Genomic DNA, 21,475 nt, shown 5'->3' on the forward strand with positions numbered 1-21,475 from the left:
CAGAGGAAAGAAAATCTTGATATATGAAAAGTTTGATGGCATATAGTGTACAATCATTAAGACAACAGTAAGAAAGGACATGGTATTGAGGACATGAAAGTTAACTATTATCAATATTTTTTTTTAATATATATTTTTTTAAATCTAGACAAGTAATATATCACCTTAACTATCTGCACTGCAAGAAATACCACCCACACAAATAGCAGCGGCATAAACTCTTTCCAAAAGGCAGAGTTCATCAAAATTCTGATAAAAGCAAATGAGTTAACCACAGCACTTAACTCTTCTTTTCTCAAAAGAAAAGGGAAAAACAAACCTACCTCATCATTTGGCGACAATGTGACCTATGCATTGGCGGCAGGAGCACCTGAGAGTGGTTTGTATTCTAGTTCTGAACTCTGAAATTCAAAAGAAAGATAATACTTGTTTTTTCCTATAAGTAAAAACTACAAATAGATTAACAAGAGAAAAAAGTTCCATGTATATCCAGGTTCGCTATCTCAGTACCGTGCACTAATTCAGTACTTATACGATATTGTATGGTCAATACACATCCATACCGATACGGCAAACTTTGGCATGCATGAATGATGCTGTGCATATAGTAGTGCAGATGTAATCGTCATGAAAGAGAAGAGGATGATTCTTAATCTTCTTACTGCTTATTTATAGAGCATAAGTAGATTTTAGTTTTAAATCGTTTCAATTATTAATGTAAATCTTTTGTCATACTTGCTATTTGGCTGAGAAGCAAGCAGCTTGACAGCTTCTTGAAATGTAATTAATTATTAATTATTAATAATTAATTAATAATTAATTAACAATTGATTAATAATTGATAATTATAATTATTGATCAAATAATAATAATTAATTATTAATCAAATAATAATATTTATTATTAAATAATATTTTTATTAATCATTAATAATATTTTTTATTGATGAAGTAATAATATTTAATTATTAATTATCCAGTCCAATGTGGTTTCAAATTATTTTAAAATTTATTTTTTTTAATATTTAAAAATTTATTTTAAAAATAATATTTTCTCATTATTTTCTCATTTTAAACATTAATATTTTCTTAATGTTTAAAATAATTTAAATATTTTAATTTAACTAAGAGGGCCGGGTTAATTTAAATATTTTCTGGGGGCGCGCGCGGGGGGGCGGTGGGGGGTGGAGAAAGCGGAATAGTCGAATAAGAGAGCCGGGTTAATTCCTCTAAATCCCTATGGCGGTGCTGGATTTTTGCTGGCGACGACGGCGGTGGCTCCTCCTCCTCGCTGCCGCCGGAATCTCCGGCTATGTTGGCTACAGGATCTATCATCTCCCGTCCGTCTCCATGAGCCGCGAGAAGCTTGCCACGCTCTTCAGAGCCCTGATCTCCCTCGCCGAGGCGGCGTCCTCCAACGCCGATACCATCAATGTTGTCTCCACTGATGTGAACTGGTTCATCCGATCCGATTCCGAGGAGATCCCCGCAACCTTGAGGCAAATCTTCAGGATCGTCAGATCGGAGGAGTTCCGAGGCTCCGTTTCCCGGGTTTCCGAGGCGTTCGCCGTCGGGATAATCCAAGGGTTCAAAGCTGAGAGAACTGAGAGGAGCACTTAATTGCACTGAATTTTGCTGTAGGTAGAGGATCTAGAGACGATCATGCAATGTTGGTATAGGATCTGAATTGAAGCGAAATTTGATACATATGCAAAGAGTACAGATGCAAAGAGGCTTAAATGTAAGCTTTGTTTTACGTTTGAATTCTTTGTTAATGTAGGGACATATTCCTTCCATGACAACAGACATGCCAGAGAGAAAAACAAGGAACAATGTCATTAGAAATAACACATTCAATCGTCATGTTTTAGCTTATAATTGTTTTTTTCTATTTGAAATAATTGTGTATGATTCATGAATAAATAAGCTTTTTTTTTTAAAAAAAAAATTTGTTTGGTCAAATGATTCTTGCTTAATTTGTTGGTGGAATTTATAGAATCATTTGGCCAAGGGAAAAATAGAGAAGATCTGGAGAATGTTGTTACCATACCTTTTGAACAAAGGAGAGGTACCAACTGCTGGGGCAGAGTCATGAATGGTAGTTAACATGAGCTCTGCTGTGGATACTGATAACAAATTTTAAAGCCCTAAGTGCACCATATGGGCATCTGTGAGGCCACGAGTCAAATCATTCCATTTATCTCTCCTAGTTTTCCTCTAACTAAGAGCAAAGCAACCTACTTAATGTGCTCTCATCGTCAAAAAGTGCCAATGGATAGAACAATGATCTCATGACAATAAAATGCAAGACAATTTTCTTCCATCCTCCTAGAGCACCAAGCAAAGAAGAATGTAGCAAAGTGCAAGCAGTGTTTCTCAGCTTAAAGCATAACAAAAAGAAACTATGGATGCAATCATGAATGCATTGTGAAGAGATATAATGGATAAGAGATGTTATGGAAAAATTTATCTATAACTCTAGGCGGTAGGGAAATTCTTGGGTGCTTCCTGATGTATGTTATCTTTCTAAAGTCAAGTCATGGGATAGTTGTTAGAAAACCTCTTAGTCAAGTGACCTCTGTTGCACCACCAGAGGGGTTTCAACTTTCAATACCGGTCTCCTCATGGAAGGATAAATATGCATGTCTTCCATTTGGTCCATATCTTTCAAATCTTTCTCTTGTCTGTTGGGAATTGTGTCCTAAAATCAATCATTTGACGATTGTGCTAATTATAAATGTATATAAATTAATTGATAATAAAAATTATTTGATCTTTTTCGTCATAAAGTTACATCTTCGAATGAACTCCTATATTGTGATGAAATTCTTAGGATTACTTTGATCGATAAAAAAGGATTTATCATACAATCCTTAAACTGATTCGTGACCAAACGATATACTATTACTAGGATGATAGCGATATCAAGTGTAGGTCATTGTATATCATATGCGTTAGTTATCCTCGTAACCAAATGGTGTGGAGACACTGGTATGACGTGCAGGTGAGATGTAGAAGTATATTTTGTAGTTTGTCACCTTCATTTTGTGTTTCTATTCTTCTTATCATAGTCTAATGTATACTTGAGGAAGAATATGCAAGGAAGCATTTTCGATCTACTGAGATCAGAACCAGGCTAGATCTAGTTTTTTTCCATATAAATATTGTTGCCCGAGATTGTTGCTTTTACAAAAAAAATGGGATATAAATTGCAACACATTGAATTTGTATCCTTAATTTCATTGTTTCTTGTTAATTGTACATTGAACTTTAAGCAGACACAACCTATTCCTGGCTTAAATCCCATGGTTATGGCCCTGTTTCTCAGTCTTTTCATACCTTGCATATAGTAATCATCATCTAGTTTGCTTAAACTCATATAACATCTTCTAGTCAACCCATAACTCCATGCCATCCAAAATATGCTGATAATTCTTAACTCCATGCCATCCAGAATATGCTGATTATTCTTCTATTTTTTAAGTCTAAGTTTGGAGATGTAGCTTAGTATTATAACTTCAGATTCTTATGAATAAATAATGCATTATTATATGATAGTTTTTCTTGCAGTTTGTCCAAAATTGTTATGATATTTTACTTTGAAATTGATCTTCCAAGTATTTCTTTTAAAACTTTCCAGGGAAGAGTTATTCCTTGTGATTTCATCGGCATTGTAAAAAGTCAGCAACTTATTTACTTGAAAGGTATGTAATCTATAGAATCAGTTTTTTCCCTTTAAAAATTACCATTCCTGGTAACTAACCTGCTTGCCAGTGCTCTTCTTTCGGACCATTGTTGTGCAACATATTAGCTTATACCATTCCATTTCTCCTATCTGGCAGGGGAAGCAGTGAGTAACCATGATGAGCTGATGTTGGATTTTTTCACACAGCCAGATGCTCTTGCTTATGGGAAGGTAAGTACCGTTCATTATGCATTTTTTTTAAGCTGGTTGTGCTTAGGTTGATCTCTTGACCTAGACCATGTGATGTTCCAGACTCGAGAATAGTTGCTTAGTGAGAACGTCCCTAACCATCTTATTCCTCACCAAGTGATATCTTATTTTCTTTACTCCAAGTAGTTGTGTTCAATGTTTCAATTTTATCTCTTACAGTAAATTCTTCTGTGATCATCAGACTTTTTCTGGCAACCTTCCATCACTGAGTCTACTACTACCCTCATTAAGTGCTTACAACATTGGACAGGTATGTGCAATCTTGATGGATACCTTTCTTGTTGATGTTGTGTGAAATCTTTAGCACTGCTTTTAATTATAACCACATACCTGGTTAAGAACAAGTTTATGCAAAGCTTATTTTGCTTAAAGCATGCCCTAATAGGAAGTTTTTATGCATTCCCTGCATAGATTTCTTTTTTGAAACAATTTAGTTGTCCTCAAAAGAATGTGGTTGATTAGATTGGCATTTTTGTCTCTCTCCCTGGTTTTGGTAGGATGGAAGCAAAAAAATTCATGCACGACTAAAAACTTGCTTGCATTAGACTTATACTGGAAGCTATACTTTATGACATGGTTGCTTGTTTGTTATTATATTCTTTTAATGATGCCTAACTAGCCTTGACCTTAGAAACAGTCCATTGGCTGGTAGCCTAACAATATAGATGTTTGTTAAATTTGAGACTTGTTATCATGCATTCAATCCAGCCACTGTTGTTATATCATGACAATCTTCTTCCATTCCTTTTTTGTGTCCCTACAACCTAGATCTATGCATCTCTTTTAGATTCCATCAGTGTCCTTTCTCATCATTTATACGTATTGTTCTAGTATGCAACTTTTGAAGATAGGAGAAACATGACAAAGAAGGCTGTTCTTGAACAACCTTACTGTTGTTCAGTTGTATGAAGTCTGGAGGGATCAGTTGGACAACCTTTTTGAACAACCTCCTACCAGTGTGGAGTCAGAGGGTGTCAGTTGTATTAAGCCTTGACCTGTGTTGAGAGGCTGCTTTTGTATTTGAAACCCGTGAAACCCGGGTCACAAGAGAGCAACCTTACTGTTGCACCAAGAGAGCAACCTGAAAACGTACGATACTTATGATGCATGAGATGTATGTAAATAATCTCCGTTCATAGGATCATATCAAAGTGTTTCCTACCTGTACATGTCAATTGACTACACGATGCTGGAAACTTTGTGCATATCCAATTGTTTCCCTCCTGTACATGTGGATTGACTATACGATGCTGGAAACTTTGCCATTTTGTGTTGTATAAATATGCTTGGCTATCATGATTTGAATGTGTTAGAACACCACACCACCATTTTTGATTTTGGCTGCAGGTCGTGCATGTTATTTCACAGTTACCATCTGCATTCATGGTGGTTCATGCAACTTTAGTGATGCATTAGCGGTTAACTTGGAAGAACTTGTTCCTATGTTTGGTGGTTGTCTCTAATCTTCTTATTGAGTAAATAGTGGCCATTTTTTGCATATTTTTTCATCTGAACCAAGTTAAGTTATTCTTCATGGGAATTGTGAATCTTGGTATACATTTTATTTTATTTGGCCCTTGATTTAATCTTGTTATATTGCTTCTTGACTTAGTTGCCCATGTTAAGGACTATATTTTTGCATACATCATATTAGGAAATATTGCACCAGTGTCAGAGCACATATTGAATGAACAGATATTATTTTCATTTGACCAGGAAAACATTGTAACTGCATGCTCTTTAGAGCTCCACAAACTTGGGGGCACTATATATATTCCCAGGGAGATTCTGTGAACAGTAACGAGGAGTTGTTAGCAAACCGTATTCTCGGTTAGGTACACTTTTTGAATATTGGTAACTGAAGGATGATTGATTGGTCATTTGTCTGGAATGGTAACAGTAAGTAATTTACTTTCAGGAGATTAATTTGTTGTGACAAAAAGTATCATGAGATATTTGTTCTTGTGCCATGATATTAGTATTCTTGAAAAATTATTTGCTCTTAGCAAAACAAAATGGTTTTTTAGTGAGATCGTTTGTGGCTTGGTTCGTTACTAGGTGTTCATAATTTTATATTCCTGCATTGATGATAGACTTAGATTTGCATGTCTCAATGATTTGTTATACTTGCTAATTGCTCTGTTGTCACATCATTTTGTTTTGCGACTAGCCATGTATGAGCACAAAATTGTGGTTGAAGGTTTCATATGGGGGATTAACTCTTTCGACCAAAGGCATGTGGAGTTGGGCAAGGTATCTTGAAAAGTCTTTTCTTCTTGAAAATTTGTTTTGCATATTGCTGTAGTTACACAATCTACCTTTGAGTTTGGTTCATCTGTATGGACTTTGCTTTGAGTCAGAAAGAATTCATATTCCCCCTCCATATTTTTCTTCTACTTTCAATGCAACTTATGTGTTTTGCCAATTGAAATTTCAGTCACTAGTCACTCAAGTCAGGAAGCAACTCAACCTTTCTTGCACAAAAGGGGAGCCTGTTGTGGGTTTTAATTTCAGTACCTCCACTTTGTTAACAAGATACCTTGAGGTATGTTTCATGCAAGTTGTCTTACATATATGGTACTTTGTTTTCATACTCAAGTATGTCACCTATAAGATGTCAATTACTAGTATCTCCATGAGATGTCTATTACTAGTTGATGAGATCACAGTAAAAGATGAATTTTTTTGGAAAACACAAGGCAGTCATGTTTTACTTCAGGAAGACTAACATAGCATGCATTTCTATATTTTCAGCATGTTGCCATTATGTTCTGTCTCTTTAGTTTGAACTTTCTAAATTGTAATATGATACGGATGCATACCCATAAATGTACTTTTTGAGAAACTTTGCAGGCGGACTCTGGCGTACAATCCAATTCTACCATGCTACCAAAAATGTGATCCAAAGACAGTCTCATGTCATGCTGTTTTGAACTTACCTATCGGCGAAGAAGTAAACCTTGGCTGAGTATTTATCTGTTTGGAATAAAATCTTTGAAATTTTAGCATCCGTGATGTCAATTTTAACATTGCTTTTTGTGCAAATATAGTTTCAAGTGCCCTGTGAAAAATGATAAGCTGCAATAATGTCAAATTGGATGGCTTTTTTCCCACTCTAAAATATATCTGATGCTGGTGGGAATTTTGCATTACTTCTTCAGTTTTCTGTATATATATTTCTGATAGATTAAAAAATATGCTATCACATGCTGGGGCTGAAGTCAACCTACTTGGATGCTAAGCTTGGAAGGAAAATGCTTGGCACACCAACACATTCCTACTTATGTATGGTGCCCAAATGGGACTGGGTTTCATAAGGGAGCAAGATTGTTAAGGTTCCCACAAAATGGGTACTATCAAATGCTGGCTCACTTGTGAAATAGATGTTATATATATGTGTGTGTGTGTGTGTGTGTGTGTGTGTGTATGTATGTATGTATGTATGTATGTATATGCTGAATTATTAGTGAGGCTGCAAGTGGATCTAATCCACTATGTTTGATTGATCAATCAGAAATCATTTGGATCAAGCACAGATTGACCAAAAAAAAAAAGATTCGTTATAATATAGAATTGATGTATCTTATATGATATAACACATGAACAGGGCATGAGTTGGTGTGAAAATTTTGTCTTTTGCCATCCGGCTTCAAACTCGGGTGAGAGAGATTACCTAATCATCAGTGTTGCCTAACTAAAAGATTCCCTCTAGCTTGGTTCCCATCCTATGATTTTAGGGAAACATAACTACAGAATATCTCTTGAATTATGAACCCACATCAAATTTTGAAATAAAGTTGTCGAACTTAACTGTTACATGGTTGAGCATTAATTTATGTTGGGATGGATACCTATGCATTTGTTGATTAATCATTGTGTTAAATATAAAAAATCTCCTGCATTTTGTACTGAGTTATGAATATCTTTATATTTTAAAGAAAAACTAATGAGACATATCTAATTGAGTTTAAACTTAAAAGTAGCTATCCAATTAAGTTTCAAGTAAAAAATCTTCTCCATTTGAAACATAATTTAAAAGCGACTATCCAAAATGGGATGAAATGATCTAATTATCCTTGCAGTTATAAAATAATATTATATTATTATAAAATAATACTCTGCTATTATACAACAATACTACACTATAATAAAAGCAATACTATACTAGTATAAAGTAAAACGATACTATTATAAAGTTATACTATATTATTATAAAGCAATACTGTATTGTTGTAAAGTAATACTACAATAAAGGAATACTATATTATGATAATGTAATACTATCTTATTGTAAAGGAATACTATATTAATATAATATAATAAAGCAACACTGTATTATCATAAAAAATGCTACATTAGTATAATATAATTTTATCTTATTGTAAAGAAATACTATATTAATATAATATAATAAAGCAATACTGCATTATTATAAAGAAATACTACACTAAGATAATGTAATACTGTCTTATTGTAAGGAAATACTATACTATGATAATGTAATATTACGGTATTTTAAAAGATATAAGGGTATAAAGATAATTTCAGCCAAAATAGATTGTTGTTTTTAACTCATGCTAGGAATGGATTGGTACTTCTATATAAAATTCATTTAGGGAGCTACTTTTAAGTTAAAAATAGAGCTGGTGACTTATCTATAGTTCTCTGTATTTTGAATTGCAGCAATGTAAATCTTGTATTTTCTATATTGCTCAAATGGATTTAGAATCTAGCAATTTTGATCACGTCTAATAATAACTCATGGACATCTGACTGCTATTTTGATGTATATATTGCAACAATTACATATATACTCATGAGGGATTCCTATGGATTTTAACATGTAAATTGGGTGGATTTTGAAGCTATTTGGGCAATAAGAACAAAATGCATTGGGACATTTCAGCAATTCAAGCTGCAAGGAGGTATTTGTAACTTAGTGCAAAATACAAGAGGATTTTTATTTTTAACCTCAAATCTTTTGGAGAATCTAGTTGTTTATCACATTGTGTTATTACCATGGTTATTTTCTTGCATTATGTTCATGATGCAATCAAGTTAGCTAATCATTTTGCTTTTTTTCCATCGGAGTCGTTGCTGACTTAAATTGACCCCTTTAAAGTTTGATGTTAATAAAAAAAATCCAATCCAACTCGGCCCGTAAAGGTGCTGGTTTCTATTCATGTTAACACAATGTAAATACGTCGACATTTCCAAGATAGATTCCAGCATACCTTGTTGCCTACTTGGTGTACTTGCTATCAGCAGAATAATACTAAGGCTTATGTTTGGATCTAATAGGTTAGCACCTGAGATATCCATTGATAGCTTAGTGCATGAGACTCCTATCATTTTAGGATCTAGGGAGGGCTAGATGTACATAGCTTTATTTTATCTTTTCTTGTGAAGAGGCTATTTTCATATTTTAAGCTTTTAATCTCCTGATCATCATGGAGCGGTATTATTATTACACCAAGATTTACCCTTTTTAGTGTTATTGAACCTAAATTGTAAGGACATACTAAAGGGTCTTGGATGGATCACGGCATCCAACAATCCCTGGTCATGCATTCATCCATTCTCTTTTAGAGGATATATATCTTTATGCACAATGTCCATCTCCGTTGTGCAGAGAAGTATGGCACTTCAAGCAGATGAAACCCAAACTTCACCTTATCAGAAAACTATAGCCTGCAATTTGAGCTAGGCCTGTGCCTCAAATCTTGACACAGTTCTCCATTCAAAAATGTTTGTCGGCAAGTTGAATCCAGATCTTATCCACTGAGCTAGATGCCACTAGAGAAAAAAAAAATTTAGTCACAAAAATCAGTTCCAATCCGACCAAAGCTAAACTTTGACATACATGTCCGATAACAATTAAGTGAATCAATTTTTTCATTCAAATCTTAAAGCTGTGACCCTTTCAGATATTGTCGAAGCTCATGTCTGCAGCAGCCTTATTTGCATGAGGCATGGGTGCATTTTGTGTGGTACATAAGGAGTAGAGGTTCCGATAATGATTTTAGGGATCAACTATCATAGCAGTCATTATAGACGTATAATTCCAACTATTCATTATATTTGTAACTAACAGTGGCCGGTGGATAAGCTATTATTTAGGTATGGATTGTATTTTTTGCATGAAAAAATGATTCCTCTTCTTCGTAACATCAATCATTGGATTGCAAATAGCCACTTCGAGATCTGTGCAGGCAGATGGAAGAAGGAGATTTGAGTGTGAAATTTGTGGAAAGCGCAATCCAACGTTTTGCATCGCGAAAGAAGATCAATCATTCATCCCATACTTCTTCTCTTTATATATTCTTATATTAAATGGTGAAGATCTTCTCCTGTCAAGGCTTGTACTAAGCTTCCAATCACAGTCATCTATGGTGGGAATGATTGCTGCGACTAGATAAGGTGCTGTGTATATTCCTGCAGTGGATCTTTTCCAACCATGGCTCTCGCGCCAATCACAAATGGTCATGAATGGTAGACATGCCCTCTCCAGCTCAATTTGAGATTAGAGAAGATCTAGATCTTATACAAAAGTAGATAATTAAGGTTTTTTTGGTTCTTACCTCTTGGACCATCTGCTTTCTAATGGTGGGTGGTAAGGATTGGTGCATGGGCTCCTTAGAGCTGTATACAATGATCATTAATGGAGCCGTTTCTAAAACCCAATGAAAATAAGATGGTGAACGAACTAGAATGCACCACCCTTTCATTCTCAAAAATGATAAAACTCTCTTGAGCACTCTCAAGGAACTGGTCGAACATTCCATTCAAATATTCAGGTAGTGCTTGCTTCTTCACTTGCTCTGGAGTTGCATGTAATATGGATTCACTCGTAAATGCACGAACTATGATGCTTTTGCAGGCATGATGTTCCTGCAAACAGAGACTTGCATGTGATCTTTCCATATTTGTTTCATTTTGAACAAAAGAAACCCGATTTTGATTCTTTGCTTTAAGATAATCATATTACTGAAAACAACTTGTGTTTTTCGTCTTCAGTGTCTCAGTCAACTCTTCAAATTCAAATATGTTTCTCTGGTTCGTATGATGCTACTGCTAGACTGTAGGATACTCGAAAAGCTAGTCCAGCAGTTCAAACTTATCGTGGTCATGAGGGGGATGTTAATGCTATCAAATTTTTTCTTGATGGACAAAGATTTGGGACTGGCTCTGATGATGGCACGTGCCAATTATTTGACATGGGGACAGGGCATCAACTTTAGGTTTATGGTCAGCAGCATGACTGTAACGATAATGATGTCCCCATTGTCACATCCATTGCCTTCTCAACATCAGGTGGACTCCTTTTTGCTGGATACTCCAATGGGGATTGTTATGTGTGGGACACACTGGTAGCTGAGGTATGCATTTCTTTTTTATTTGGAAAAATTAATTCCTATGCAACTCTAAACAATCTTCAATGAAAAATATAGTGGAAAATGGAAATATTATATGAAGTCAACAATTTGTTTTAGGAAATAATCCTGGCAAAGTTTATAATCTACAGTCAAATATTATCTCTTATTATTTTTTTCTAGAGTAAAATAGGTATAGCATATGCTGAAATTGTCCCTAGAACTTATATTTATTATTGTATTTATTATTTCAGTATATGAGTAAAACATGCTAGAGATACTAATGAAATAGTTTACAGAGACTAGTTTACCATGAAATCTCCTCAAGCTCCAATCTCCTTCTTATGGTATTTCTATAATGATGCCCACATGTGATCTTCCACACAAAATAATATCCTTGGGCTTTGGATGATGTCAGAGAGAAATTTATAGCTTTAAAATCAGTCATACAAATCCTATTGTAAAAATTATTGATAGTGCATGCATGTTGCTTGTAGAAATAAGTTCTATAATGCATTTGGACTTGATTCATTTCTTTCTGCAAGACCAAATGTGTCCTATAACCCTCATGTCAAATAGACGTTAGATTGTATGCATTTTAGCTTTTTCCAGGTAAAAAATAATAGTTATCAGGATCATTTTATTTTGAATTTAAAGGCTACATTTTGTTCATGAGATATTGTTGCCATCTTGAAGCTTAGATCATTATGTTTTTGCATCCAGAGATGATTTTATTTAATCATCTAAGAAGTCTATGATCGTTCAAGATCTAGAACTTCGTCAGTTGAAATTATTGTATGACAAGGATTGCAATCTTAGAAGTAGGGTAGGAAGAAAAGGTGGTTAATCCTGTAAATGTAATTCGTTTGCTTATCGGACAGCTGTCCACAGAAAGCATAAAATTTTGAAGAAACAGAGGATCATTATTTTTTCGTGGTGGATGGAGATGCATTTAGTCATCACCATTAATGGGTTTGCTTGCATGCGAACAATTGATTTACCGGTCTAGGTTATTTGATGAGATATTCAGGGAGGGGGATGATAGAAGTCACTATATTTTCTAAAAGAAGGTCCTTGGTTTTAAGAGAATTTGGAGGTATGTCGGTGCTTGTCTATATTTTATAATCATGTGAAGTTCTCTTAAAACTTTCAATTAAGACTTCTGATGATCTTTTCTTATTTCCGTCATGAGAAATGCCTCTTCCTTCTGATTTTCACTAAAATTTTACAATTCAAAATTTAAGTTCTCTCTGTTTCTTCTTATTTGCATATACTATAAGCCACATACAACATTACCAATTATTTTAAGTGCCATTTTTTAAATCATTGATTGTCCAAAGTGATACAGTTATAATAATTTTATTAAAGCATGAATTATGCTGTTTGATCCCCCTACTCCTTCATTGTAAACATATATTCCGGTGTCAAAAAAATCTATCACTGGCACTTGATACTGTCTCAGATTTATAATACATCTTCTATTACTGCTGTTCTGTTATGTAATTAATGTTGTTGATTACCTAATTTCATGAATTAGTGTAGTATAAAGTTAGTATTTTAATTTTGAAAATTTCTAATTGTTTAAGTTCCATCCTGATCTTTGGTGGCCATTATGACAGTCAATAGCAGTCTGTGGCTTTAATTTGCTAATGAATCAAAAATGGGCTTCCTTCTTTTTCCCTCTCATCTCATGATAAATGGTGTGATCTATATGGAGATTTAGTTTGTGTAGCCTAAAGAAGTGAGTTAAAAGAAACATGCAAAAGTAGCTTATAGGGACCTGAGTAATATCGCCTACTACATACGAAAGAAAAATTTTACCTCCAAATCAATTTTGATGTTACCTTGGCACAAGAAAAGAGTATTGCTCGACAAATTAATTTCCTTCTTCATCGGATTGTTCATACATTAAGTTGATGTCCAGTCCAAGGTTCAAAATTTTGGTTTAGTTTTGCTGCTTTAGGCTCTAGCATGGATAGCTTTGGCTGAAAATTATAAAGAAATCCAAACGGAGAAGAAAGAGTCGGAGCTTATCAACCATAGGAATGCCCGATCGACTTTACTTTGCGAGCTACGCCCAGGCACCTACGTAAAGCCCTTATTCTTCCGATGTCGATCACGGAGAGTAAATAAGTTGGTCCTGTATTAGTAAAAGCAAGCTATTGCATTGGGTAGCTACTCCTTTCAGGGTAGCCCACAACCTAGAATATGGTCTATTGTTGGTCTCCTGCTAAGGTGCATTCTATACATTCAAAGTCGTCCCTTGTTTGCTCTTGGACTAAGCGGCACGTCGAGTTGGCGGCGGAGGAAAACTCAGCATTCAGGCGAGCCGCCCGGTGGTGTGGTACGTAGTGGTAATAGTATGCGCCCCACTCCGAAACAAAGAAAAAGGTGCGTGCCGCACTCACGAGGGACTGCCAGTGAGATACTGGAGGAAGGTGGGGATGACGTCAAGTCCGCATGGCCCTTATAGGCTGGGCCACACACGTGCTACAATGGTAATGACAATGGGAAGCAAGGCTATAGGCGGATCGTAGAAGGAGATAACAGGTGGAGCCAACGACCCACTAAGACTCACGTATCTACAACTACATCCCCGAGCGGCAGTCAAACGGAGGCGTGAATGCAAATGCCAGCGGAATGATCGGTCGGACAGAGGCTAGGGCTGCTTCCTTCCCACCGCGTCCTTCCTTGTGTGTCGGAGATATAAAGCGAGTGCACCGGAAAAGAACGGGAACTGAGTCGATCTATTCCATGGCGAAGCATCTGAAGCATAACTGCACACTCACACGATCTTTGCCGAGAGATAGGAGCATTCGGTGGAACCGGTGAACTACACTTGCTTCTTGATAGATGTGTGGGACAGAGGGCTCGTGGTACCTGCTGCCCACCCTTCCTCCGCTTTGATAACCGTGTGAACGGAGAGTGGGCAGAGCAAAAGGGAAGGAGGTCCTCATACGGAGTCGCACACTTGAGCAGTGCGGGAGACTAGAGAATGGGTCGAGTAAACTCCCTTGGGGCCGAGAAAATCACAGACGAAGTCTTTTTTTAACAAAATGTTCTTTTTCTATTAGTGATTGGAAAGGTTAGTATGTTATAAACAAAGGAAGGCAAGGTAAGTACTTCGAATGGCGAAGAGAGGTGGCTCGGTAGGGAAGGAATGGTCAATCGTCAAGTCAAGGATGACTTCTTTGTTGGCGATACGATGGGGGGGAGAAACCACGCCCGTGATTCTCTGAGCCGGTCTTGATTTCCAACGCTTCGGGAAACTGGTCGAGATAGATGATAGCACCTTTTTCTCTTCTTCCTTACCGGGAAGGCACACTTCTCTTCTTCTTTCGGCCTTCACCTCACGCCCGGCCCGGAAATAGAACCCAGCCCCCCTTCTGATCCATTCATTTCTGCAAGCAGGCGGGATCTAGAGCTAAGGCCCCTCCTATTCGAGGCCGGGTGGCCTCGTCCAACCTTCCTTTTGCTCTTCCTTCTGTTTGGCTCCACGAACGCGCCACCTAGGAGCCCCACTCATATTCAAAAGGTGCTACTTCAATTGAAGCGCAAGTCCCCCACTTTGACTATAAGAAGCAAAGTACCAAAGTGGTTGCGGGAACGAACTTCATTTCGTTTTCGGGTTTATGGATGGATTTAGTCAGCCTCACTCCTTCCTTTTGAAAAGTGACGCTTTGCGTCTTCGCTTCTGAGGGTTAGGGTCAAGGGCCGTTTCGAGCAAGCTTTCGCTTTTTCTCCCGGCTTTCAACAACTTTCGCTTTAGCTTCCAAAGGTGACCCTATGACGTTTCCGTCATTGAAGTAGCCTTTCATCGCCCTACCCTAAGAAAGAAGTCACTATCAAACTGCTTGCCCTACTGAAGTATCAAAGGTGTGCGGAGCCCGGAAACTCTTAATATGTTAGCTACTGAAAGAAGTAGGGCTCCTATTGAAACGCTTTCCCTCCCTCAAAAGGCGCCTAGCTTTCAAGACGATTATCAAATTTAGTTACGCTGCCATTTTTCCAATATCATTGAATAGCATGGCCCAGGGCTAAGGTAACTCTAGTGGGAGAGCCGTGTTATGGGTGATCTTATTGCACGGTTCAGAGAGCACTTGTGTATGTGATGCAAGTGAACGTGTACGAAAAAGCTGTCGTAGAGTTTCGTTGTTCGTTCCGTCGTCGACCCTATCTATGTTTCTACGATGGCCCAAGAACACGTTCATTCTTCAGCCATAGAGAGACTTTTGAATTTCGAGGTACCATTACGAGCTCAATATATACGAGTGTTATTTCGTGAAATAACTCGAATTTCAAATCATTCACTTGCTTCAACTACTCATGCTATGGATGTGGGAGCATCAACTTCGTTCCTTTGGGCTTTTGAGGAGCGGGAGAAATTGTTGGAATTCTATGAAAGAGTCCCGGGAGCCGGGATGCATGCCAGTTTCATACACCTGGTGGAGTGGCACAAGATCTGCCTCTTGGCTTATGTCGAGATATTGATTCCTCCACACAACAATTTGCTTCTTGTATCGACGAATTAGGAGAGATGTCAACCGGCAACCGTATCTGGAAACAACGATTAGTGGATATTGGTACTATCACTGCACAGCAAGCAAAGGATTGGAGATTCAGTGGTGTAATGTTAAGAGGTTGTGCGACATGAAGACATTGATAACAATATGGGGTAAGTTCCCATCAAGCAACAACGGTTCTACCTGACCCTACAAAAGCATGCATATGTTGTCAGTGAAGATTTTGTGTGAAGCCTTGGAGGCGACGTACTCGGGGCTAGGGTGAGCTGAGGGGGGACAGCGTAAGTGAGCGAATGTGTGTAAGCCCAGTCAAAGATTCCTATTCTAGGCGGGGCGGGCCATCCACCTTCGAATGGTGTTGGTTCGTAGGACCGTGAACGGATTCGCCTTTGGCCTCTGGGCACGTTGGAATCGCATGAGTTCACCGAGGTGGAGCACGGTCCGCCAAAATCGGCATAGGTTAGGTGCTATTGATGGAACATGGTAAGCCCATCTTTCTCCATATGGAAGTGCTGCGGGCACATAGAGATGTGGGTAGAGGAAGTCTCAAAAGCGAAGATCGAGCTGTAGGTCACGTGACCTACACCGAAAAGGTGGCTGACTGGGCTTTCTCCTGGATCAAAGCAGATTAGCTCGCCGAATTTGTCGATCGAATCGGGCGCCCCGGAATGTCGAATGAAAATAAAAGAAAAATCAAGAAAAATCAATTTAAAGTACATTTTATCGATTAGGATCATTGAATATATTGTTTCAGTATTCATATTGAAATAAATAAAAAAAAAGCTATAGTCATAAGCAACCCTTTGGTAGCAAAAATTAATTTAGCCAGAATTCCAAAACTCACCCAACTTGAAATTGAGTTTAGGTGAAGCTGCACATTTTGATTTTGGAGTTTCGGATAGGACTTCAGCCATAGTCCAATCTTTGATGTTAGTGAGACCATGGCTTTGGTTTGTTCACCCTTCCTTCTTCTTGCTTTGGTTGTTTTATTTTATCATTTTGCTAAATTTTATGGAAAAAGGATGTTGGATCATCTATATTTTTTTCTTTTCTTAGGCAGTCCTGAATTTGGGTACTTTGCAAAACCCTCGTGAGGGCCGTACAAGCTGCCTAGGTTTGTCATTTGATGGGAGTTTCAGATGGCTTTCATATTCCAGTTCTATAGATTTTCTATTGACCTGTTTTGTTATGTTTTAATCTTTTTTTTTTTTAAGTTATGTTTTAACTTAAAAATCTATTCTCTCATTATGCAGAATTCAAACATTTTCGCATCTTTAACTGATGGAAGAGAGAGCAAAACCTGAGGAAGAACTCGCATTTCAAGAAACAATAGTCACAAGATGAACCCCCCTCCTAGTCCAAGCAGTCCTTTAACTATCCCAGCTAATAGCCCACAGAAATAGTAGAGGAGCAGCTGATGCATTTTCCATCTCATGTCTTGCTTCCCCCTAGAGGCAATTGTCCTTGTTCCCTTGCAGAGGTTGATGGCTTTATAAAGTGTGACAGAACCAGCAATTGGCACCTGCATAGCACAAAATGTCAGTCAAGTTTCTTCCACCAATATACTATTTTCTGAGCTAAATAATCTGATCTTTGACCAAAATAATACTCCTTTATCTGAGAGTATAAGAAAAAGAAAAGAAAACTATTAAGGAGATTATACCTGTAAAGCATTTAGAATCCAGTGTTCTATTGAGCAGGTTGTGGCACATGTCTGTATATGTATTCCAGAGGAAAGAAAATCATGGTATATGAAAAGTTAGATAGCATATAATGTACAATCATCAAGATAACAGTAAGAAAGGTCATGGTGTTGAGGACATGAAAATTAACTATTAATAATATTTTTTTTTCCAATAGATGTTTTCTTTGATTGAAACTTAGAGGTCAGAGTTCATCAAAATTCTGATAAGAGCAAATGAGTTAACCACAGAACTTAACTCTTTTTTTCTTAAAAGTAAAGGGAAAAATGAATCTATCTCATCATCTGGTGACAACGTGACCTGTGCATTGGCGGCAGGAGCACCTGGGAGTGGTTTGTATTCCACTTTTGGACTCTGAAATTTAAAAGAAAGATAATACTAATTTTTTTTCCTATAAGTAAAAACTACAAATAGATTAACAAGAGAAAAAAGACCCACGTACATCCAGTTCGCCATCTCAATATCATGCACTAATACAGTACTTGTACAGTATTATATGGTTAATACACAACAGTATCGATATGACAAATCTTGGTGTGCATGAATGATGTCTCCCTTGCCGAGGCGGCGTCCTCCAATGCCGATACCATCAATGTTGTCTCCACCGACTTGAACCGGTTCATCCAGTCCGATTTTAACAAAATCCCAGCAAGCTTGAAGCAAATCTCCAAGATCGCAAGGTCGGAGGAGTTCTGCGGTTCGCTTTCCCGGCTTTCTGAGGCGCTCACCATGGGGATAATCGGAGGGTTCATGGCTGAGAGAACTGAGAGGAGCACTGAATTGGACCACTGAATTTTTGCTGTAGGTAGAAGATTTGGAGACTATCATGCAATGTTGGTATAGGATCTGAATGATACGTTACTGGGTTTGGGACATATTCCTTCCAACTGATTGCTAGAAGCTTAAATGTGAGCTTCAATTTTGATGTTGTTTGACGTTTAATTGCTTTGTTAATGGAAACAACAAGATTGCTTGATTAATTCTGATACGATTGATACTACCTTTATTGTGAAGAAAAGATTGATCTTGAAACTCTTTATTAGTAATGTTTGGTAGCCCTAGAATGTCAATCGAACATTCTCTTAATTCTTTTAATTCAAAAATAATACTGCTGCACCAGAGCATTAGCATCTATGTTCCATCTCACATGTATTCTACATCTTAAATGGTGCAACTTGCGTGCAGGGCATGCATCCTTTGTGGGTTAGAATTCATTTTATGCCTCTATCAATTGTTAAAATATTGGTTTGTTGGGGAATACCGACCGACCCCGCTCATGCCGACTTACAATCGGGCATGCACGACCGACCGACCGACCGATCGATGACTGTCGACTGACCGAGGATATGTCGGTCGGGCAGACCCTTTCCATCCTCCCGACCGACTGCACCAGGGGATCCGATGCCCGACTCCCGCGGCGTGCCCGACTGATCGTCGGAGGGGTCCGAGTCTCTATCCGACGTCCCTCAGCTGGCCACCGACCCAAGGTCGGTCGACTCCTCCAATCATCGTACTACTGTCAGAGACTGTCGGTCCTAACAACAGCATGCGGCACTGCCGCCTAGGGGCATTATCCCACCTAGAGTATGGGTCAACCCTAGCGATTTGACAGCCCCACGGCGATTTGACACCTTTACGGTGACTCTGGCAGTTTACAGTGAATTGACAATTTCTCAATTGTCCGCGCCATTAATAACGGCGCCATACCACGCTCCACTATATATATCGAAGAAGGCAACAGTGCAGGGGGTCCTTCCGAAAAATTCTCAGGCTTGCTTCCTCTCTCTCTATCCCTCTCTCGTTGAGCTCTTTATTTTCTTCTCACTGTTGCCTAGTCTCCTCTCTGACTTGACCGTCGGAGGGTCCCCGCCGGAGCTGCCTCTGGTCAGTGCGGACTTTCTTTTGCAGGCGCTCGTTCCCGGCGACCAGGCGACGAGGGGATTGGCCGCAACAGATTGGCGCGCCAGGTAGGGGTACTACGAAGCAACACTCATAGTGACAAGTTAGTGCTTCATCGATAGCACAGGGGACAGTAACCCCCACAGAATTCAAGATGACAAAGACAAGAGCTCAGCGATCGAAGGTCACCGGGTCGGCGAGGTGCTCTTCCCGTCGGGAAGAGGCCTCTCCTCCACCCTCCACGGCGGAACCCAGTTCTCCACACCCCGCGGTGACCACGGAGGCGCAGATCACGGCGATCGTGCGGCAGATGACCGTGCTGACGGATGCGGTCAAAAGCCTTCAGCAACAGCCGATCCACCTGCTGCCATCACCGGTCGGGCAACCGGCGGCGCGCCCGATGCCCTCCAGGAGCAGCCACCGACGCCCGCGTCGATCTCCGTCGCCTCCGCAGGAGCACCTGCCACAGCGCTTCTACAGAGAGGAGGGGCGGCCGCGACACGACGCACCCCGATCCCGGCGGCATTCTCCCTCCCAGCTAGAGCGGGCAAGGAAGGAGAAACGCCCACGAATGCCATCCGCCTCTCTCTCGAATTCTTCCGGAGACTCCACTCCTGGGGTCTCCCAGCATCGACGGACAGACGACTACGAACGCAGGTTCGAGGAAATCGACCGTCGGCTCACACAGCTGCAGGTGGATGGGCAAAAGTCTTCAAATGACGTTGACTTCCAGACCGCCCAACCTCTCTCCCGACTCATCCTCGACGAACCGATCCCCAGTCGGTTCAAGATACCGCATGTGGAGTCTTACGACGGCTCCACCGACCCAATCGACCACCTGGAGAGCTACAAAGCTCTCATGACGATTCAAGGGGCAACCGACGCTCTCTTTTGCATCGGCTTCCCCGCCACGCTCCGCAAAGCCGCCAGAGCCTGGTACTCTGATCTTCGATCGAAAAGCATCCACTCCTTCGGACAGCTCGAGCACTCTTTCATGGCCCACTTCAGCACCAGCCGGAAGCCACCGCGAACGTCGGACAGCCTTTTCTCCCTCAAACAGGGAGAAAACGAGACGTTACGACACTTTGTGACGCGATTCAACGCGGCCACGCTTGAGGTCCGAGACCTCAACGAAGACATGGCTATCTCGGCCATGAAATGGGGGCTGAGGGCGTCCCGGTTCACTTACTCCCTGGACAAGACCCTCCCCCGGACGTATGCCGAACTATTGGAGCGTGTGTACAAGTACATGCACGCGGATGAAGGAGCCTCCGACCGACGCTTGACCGAGTTCAAAGGCCTGAAGGAAAAGCGGAGAAAGGATCGGGACCTCGCCGAACCCAGCAGGCCCCCGACCGATGGTCGGGTCTCGCCCCCGCGACGAAACCAGAAGTCGCCCCGACTGCAGACTCCAAGGCCGACACGCCCCAAGTATGATTCCTACACTCCTCTCTATGCTCTCCGTGCGCAGATTCTGATGGAGATTGAGGGGGAAGAGTACCAGCGACTCCATTTGACTTTCACGGTCGTCCAGGTGCCTTCGACCTACAACGCCATCCTTGGAAGACCCAGACTAAACGCCCTTAAGGCAATTGTCTCGACCTACCATCTCCTGGTTCGGTTTCCGACCAAAAATGGAGTCGGAGAGATGCGCGGAGACCAACAGCTTGCTCGCCGATGCTTCCAGATCTCCGCTCAAAGTGACGAGTTGAGGGGCTCCCTGATGATCGACAAACTAGACCAACGGGAGGAGGAAGAATGGGGTTCACCGGCCGAACAGCTCGTTCCCATCTCGATAGCAGAGAACCCTGACCGACAGGTATGGGTCGGGTCTCAGCTACCTGATCCAGAACGACGACGGTTGGCAGAGCTGCTGAAGGCCAACGCCGACGTATTTGCTTGGTCGACAGCAGATATGTCGGGCATTCTCCCAGACACAATAATGCACCGACTCAACATCGACCCGACGATGAGACCGGTGAGGCAGAAGAAAAGGTCTTTTGCTCCTGAAAGACAGAAGGCC

At 39.8% G+C, this 21,475-nt stretch overlaps 1 pseudogene; it reads left to right on the plus strand.

Annotated features, from left to right (window-relative positions):
• Positions 1-6,952, plus strand: part of LOC140853367 (glucose-6-phosphate isomerase, cytosolic 2B-like) — a 28,495-nt pseudogene extending 21,543 nt beyond the window's left edge.
• The last annotated feature ends 14,523 nt before the right edge of the window (positions 6,953-21,475 follow it).

The sequence above is a fragment of the Elaeis guineensis genome, chromosome 13 (genome assembly GCF_000442705.2).
Source record: "Elaeis guineensis isolate ETL-2024a chromosome 13, EG11, whole genome shotgun sequence".
Lineage (NCBI taxonomy): Eukaryota > Viridiplantae > Streptophyta > Magnoliopsida > Arecales > Arecaceae > Elaeis > Elaeis guineensis.